The sequence below is a fragment of the Balaenoptera musculus genome, chromosome 12 (genome assembly GCF_009873245.2).
Source record: "Balaenoptera musculus isolate JJ_BM4_2016_0621 chromosome 12, mBalMus1.pri.v3, whole genome shotgun sequence".
In the NCBI taxonomy this organism is placed as follows: domain Eukaryota; kingdom Metazoa; phylum Chordata; class Mammalia; order Artiodactyla; family Balaenopteridae; genus Balaenoptera; species Balaenoptera musculus.
In genome coordinates, this window is record NC_045796.1 from 42,021,487 (window position 1) to 42,027,708 (window position 6,222).

The window sequence follows — 6,222 nt, forward strand, 5'->3', positions numbered from 1 at the left end:
AAGCAACTGACATTTGGCGTGAGTTTGACAGAGGCTGGAGTGAGAGGAGGGACTAAGGTAAGCTGAAGATACATGTCACTCTCTAAAAGGGGAAACAACTAATCCCCTCTAGGGATCGATGCCTCGCAGGAATATGAGGTTCCAGAGCATCGGAGGTTCCAGAGTAGGCCAAAAATCGGAACTTTAAGTGTATTTTTTTATACAAGCATACCTTGGAGATATTGTGGGTTCGGCTCCACACCACCGAAATAAAGCAAATATTGCAATGAAGCGAGCCACACAAATTTTTTGGTCTCCCAGGGCATATAAAAGTTATGTTTGCACTATAGTCTATTAAGTGTATAAAAGTATTGTGTCTAAAAAAACCTATCCACCCACCTTAATTAAAAAAACTTTCTTGCTAAGAAATGCTAATCCTCATCTGAGCCCTTAGCGAGTTTTAATCTTTTGCTGGTAAAAGGTCTTGCCTTGATGCTGATGGCTGCCAACTGATCAGGGTGGTGGTTGCTGAAGGCTGAGATGGCTGTGGCTATTTCTTAAAGTATGACAGTGAAGTCTGCCACGTAGATTGACTGCTCCTTTCACGAATAATTTCACTGTAGCATGCAAAGCTGTTTGGTATCATTTTGCCTACAGTGGCACTTCTTTCAAAATTGGAGTCAATCCTCTCAAACCTGCTGCTGCTTTATCAACTAAGCTTATGTCATATTCTAAGCGCTTTTTGTCATTTCAGCACTCTTCACAGCATCTTCGCCAGGAGAAGTTTCCATCTCAAGAAACCACTGTCTTTCCTCCTGCAAGAACAGCTCCTCAAAGGTGAAAGTTTTATCCTGAGATTGCAGCAATTCAGTCCCATCTTCAGGCTCCGCTTCTAATTCCAGTCCTCTTGCTATTTCCACCAACTTCACAGTTCCTTCCTTCACTGAAGTCTTGAACCTCTCCAAGTCATCTATGAGGGTTGAAATCAACTTCTTTCAGACATCTGTTAATACTGATATTTTGACCTTTTCCCCTGAATCATCAGTGTTCTTGATGGCATCTAGAATGGTGAATATTTTCCAGGTTTTCAATTGACTTTGCCCAGATCCATCAAAAGAATCACTATCTATGACAGCTATAGCCTTACAAAATGTATTTCTTAAATAATAAAGCTTGAAAGTCCAAATTACTTCTTGATCCATGGGCTGCAGAATGGATGTTGTGTTAACAGGCATGAAAACAACATTAATTTCATTGTACATCTCCATCAGAGCTCTTGGATGACCAGGTACATTATCAATGAGCAGTAATATTCTGAAAGGAATATATATATTTTTTTAATCAGTACATCTCAACAGTGGACTTAAAGTATTCAGTAAACCATGTTGTAAACAGACGCGCTGTCACCCAGGCTTTGTTGTTTTGTTTAGAGAGCACAGGAAGAGTAGATTTAGTATAATTCTTAGGGCCCTAGGATTTTCAGAATGGTAAAAGAGCATTGGCTTCAACTTAAAATCACCAGCTGCATTAGCACCTAACAAGAGAATCAGCCTGTCATTTGAAGATCTGAAGATAGGCATTGACTTCTACTCTCTAGCTATGAAAGTCCCAGATGGAATCTTCTTCCAATAGGCTTTTTTGTTTACATTGAAAATCTGTGGTTTAGTGTAGCTGCCTTCATTAATTATCTTAGCTGGATCTTCTGGACAAGTTGCTGCAGCTTCTATATCAACACTTGCTGCTTCACTTTGCACTAAGATGTTATAAAGATGACTTCTTTCCTTAAACCTCATGAACCAATCTCTGCTAGCTTCACACTTTTCTTCTGCAGCTTCTTCATCTCTCTCAGCCTTCATAAAACTGAAGATAGTTAAGGCTTTTCTCTGCATTAGGCTTTAGCTTAAGGGAATGTTAAGGCTGGTTTGATCTTCTATCCAGATTTTTAAAACTTTCTCCATTATCAGCAACAAGGCAGTTTCACTCTCTTATTTGTGTGTTCACCAAAGTAGCACTTTTCATTTCCTTCAAGAACTTTTTCTTTGCATTCACAACTTGGCTTACTGTTTGGTGCAAGAGACCTAGCTTCTGGCCCATCTCAGCTTTTAACATGCCTTCCTCACTAAGCTTAATCATTTCTAGCTTTTGATTTAAAGTGAGAGATATGTGACTCTTTCTTTCATTTGGAAACTTAGAGGCCACTGTAGGGTTATTAATTGGCCTAATTTCAATACTGTTGTGTCTCAAGGAATAGGGAAGCCTGAGGAGAGGTAGAGAAACTGGGGAATGGCCAATCTGTGGAACAGTCAGAACACATACAACATTTATCGATTATGTTTGCTGTCTCATATGGGCGCCCCCAAACAATCACAACATTAACATCAAAGATCACTGACCACAGATCACCATCACAAATATAATAATAATAAAAGTTTGAAATGTTGTGAGAATTACCAAAATGTGACACAGAGACACTAAGTGAGCAAATGTTGCTGAAAACATGGTGCCAGTAGATCTGTTCGACACAGGTTTGCCCCAAACCTTCAGTTTGTAAAAAAATGTAGTATCTATGAAGCACACTAAAGGGAAGTGCAATAAATGAGGCATGCTTGTATCTAAATATTTGCAACATTCAAAATAGTCTTGAAGGCAACATTTGGCTTGACAGTGGCCAAAGCACAATTTTCCCTCTGCATTGTGATAACCATCTATGATAAAAATAACATAATTATCATAATTTTAAGAATTGTACTTACATGTATTTTCATTTTAAAAATCCTCCCTTCCTTATAGAACTACTTTATTTTTATGGCCTTCAATTTAGTTAGTCTGGGTTTTATTTAACATCCCCTTCTACCACATATACATACACACACACACACACACACACACACACACACACACCCCTTCTTATGAACACTGCATGTATATTTCATTAAATATATTAGAGAAAGTTTGTTGCATGTGTGTGGTGTATAAATACACATATATATTTATAGTTTTCCTTGGTATCTCTTTATATTGTCCCAACTTTTACTATAAAATTTTCCAAAGATCCAGAACAGTTGAAAGAATACCATGAATACCATGCAACCTCCACCTAGATTTAGTTATTTTACCATATTTCCTTCATATATGATAGACCCTTGAACTGCATGGATCTACTTATAAGCAATTTTTTTTCACTAAGTACATACTATGGTACTATATGACTTGTGGTTGGTTGAATCCGAGGATATGGAACCACAGACATGGAGGGCCAACTATAAAGTAATACATGGAGTTTTGACTGTGTGGGGGTCGGCACCTCTAACCCTTGCGCTGATCAAGTGTCAACTGTATATATATGTTACCATGTTTGCTTCATATATGTATATGTTAACCATATTTGCTTCATATATGTGTGTATGAAAAAAGGTTTTTTAATGTTTAAACAAACTGTTTTATAGGTTTTCATTTCAAATTTACTACAGTAAGCACATGGATATTAAAAATAAATGTATAACAATATACAAATAAATAGTTAATGATTTAATAAACAAAAGTACTGGAATACAAGATATCTTGAGGAAGTCTTTTTTTGTGTGAAGTGTCCATATTTGTGGATGGGTATAATCTTACAAATACTTGTGAAAGTAATAATTATCATTTGTATAATCATCAGCATTCACAAAATACTTTTCTTATACACTACCTCATTTAAATTGCAAAGAATTTCTGAACTAGATAGGTTCCATTATCTATCAAAGGTATAACGTGGAAGTAGATGTTTATATATATATATATATATATATATATATATGAAGCAAATACGGTAAGATGTTAAAGGTAGATAGATGAATAGATAAAAGATAGTCTGTAACTCTTTTCTCCCCAAAAAAGATGTTTGGGGCTTTTTCTGAATCATTTGAGAGGAGTTGCAAACATTATGACCCTTCATTCCTAAATATTTCAATATGCATTTCCTTCAGGTTTTTTACAATCTGAGCATTAATTGGGCAAAGAAGTTCCTTCATGTTCCACTCAGTTGTGCATTAATTATACATTAACTCATGTAATAAACATTATCAACTGTTTTCAATTTGTCTGACATTGTGCTACACCCAGAGATAAAAAGATTTGGCACTGGCAATCAAAAACCTCACACTGTAGTAGCAAAAATAGGCCTTTGTGTTGGGCTATGGTAGAGGCAAGAAGAGGGTAGTATGGATTCTAGGAGGTTCCCAGAAATCAAGAGTAAGGGGTAGGAGACAGGATCAAAACTGAGTTAATACTGAGGAGCACCTTAGCTGAGACTTAGAAGATAACATGGAGTTAGTCAGGTGAAGAACTCAGAATAGCACATTCTAGGTCTAGGAGGAGCATGTACTAAGGCACTGATGATGTGGCATGATATACTCAGGACATAACCGCGGGAATCTCAGTGCAGCTGAAGCACTTATTATGTGCCAGGGAGCACTTCAGGTACTGGCTAGTCATTTTTAACTTGGTTGTGAATAACTATCAGGGACCGTTCACTATAGACAGCATTCCAAATATTTTAGGCAAGAAGGGACTATAAAGAAAATTTTAAAGTTTTCAACAAATTAGAAAGGTTGAAGCAACAAATCAAATCCTGGACCTCCAGGAAAAAACTCAAAGAACTGTATAGAGTTACTACCCCTAGGATGCCTCTGGAGCTTTGCTAAATCACCAGCTCTTGCCATGCCCCAACCACAGGACACCCAGGAGTCTGAAGGACAAGGCCTGGAATATTGCTGTAGGGAACCCACTGATCCCATAACCATACCTGCCAGTAACAACTGCTAAGTGCAGATCAAAAGATGGCATCTGCCTCATTTTTACCTTCTAATCTTCACACAAATGCATCTAATTGGTAAGAATATTTTGCTTCCAGAATCTCAGACACAATGGAGTCTAAGAAATGCAGCTGTTAAGTTTTCAGTCTTTTCCACCAGAAACCTACCATGGAATCAATCCAGGGTATCCAGTAAAATTGTTCTGACCCTCTCCGAATCAGTCTCCTTTCCGAACTGAATGCACTGGTAAGACCACTAATTAAGCTATTAAAGGTGCAAATTGTTGCCAAACGTGTTTCTTGCTTTTATATTCAGTATAAACTGCATCAAGTTCATGCACAAGGATAAACCCGTAATTGTGACCTTTAAGGCACAATCATGGAACAAACTGAATTTAACAATCCAGACAATTAACTTTTCCCCAAATAGCTCTAAACATATGACCTTTTATTTTGGAAGATGGTAAAGCATAAAAGTGGGTGTTAATAAATGAGAAACTTGTCATGCCATCCTGAATTTTAAGCTAAAATAAATATATGTTTATTGAAGTCGAATTATTGCCTGATAGAATTTTTATCACATCAACAAATGATTAACTTCAAACATGTGCAAGACCAAATATTACTCTTTGGGATGTTGAGATTAATGTTATGAAAGCATCAAGGTATATAACAATAATTGATAAGAATGTTAGAAGTTATATATTTCAAATCCTATCAGATGCATCTTCTTATAATGTTCTTTTCCAGTGGACATCCAACTTCTGCTTGAATATTTTAAGAAATCAGAAACTACTTGACTGCCTCCTTAGTCTATTCCACTTTTTACTTCAGTAAAATATCTCCTAAATTCTAGCCCCCAGTCCTAGTTCCGTACTTTGGAGCCATAAAAGTCATCTGCTTCCTTTTCTGAATTATAACCTTTTAATATTTTAAAGTTAGCCGTCACTTTCTACCTAAGTCTCCTCTTCTACAAGCTAAATAGTCATTTGTCTTTAGTCCTCGTTTCAGGCCATCATGACATCTTTCGGTGCCCTTTAACTTGACCTAGACATGGTTAGATTAATTGCAGAATATAAAACAACTATATTCAGTGTAGCTAAAGCATGGTCTACAATTCTGGAAGTGATATCACACTATGTGTTGCCTTGAATTAAGCTTACTATCAACTAAAAATTATGTATTTTTCAAATGTATTGCTCATAAGTCATATCTCTCTGTCCTATTCTATTCAGCTATGGTACCTGGAACTAAATCCCACAGTTTTATTACTATCAGTATTGACCTGTTATATTACTTGCATCCTTAGCTTGTTGATTTATAATCTCATGGTCAAAGATAGATGTCATACCTCCAAGAATCACATCTTATTCCCAGGAGTAAGAAGTAAGAAAGATGAAGGGCAAAAGGACAGTGGTAACAAATTTTACTTCTATTTCATTGGCCAG

At 36.5% G+C, this 6,222-nt stretch overlaps 1 pseudogene; it reads right to left on the bottom strand.

Moving 5' to 3' along the window:
- Positions 1-410: 410 nt before the first annotated feature.
- LOC118904988 lies at positions 411-2,172 on the bottom strand (annotated as a pseudogene).
- Positions 2,173-6,222: the final 4,050 nt, after the last annotated feature.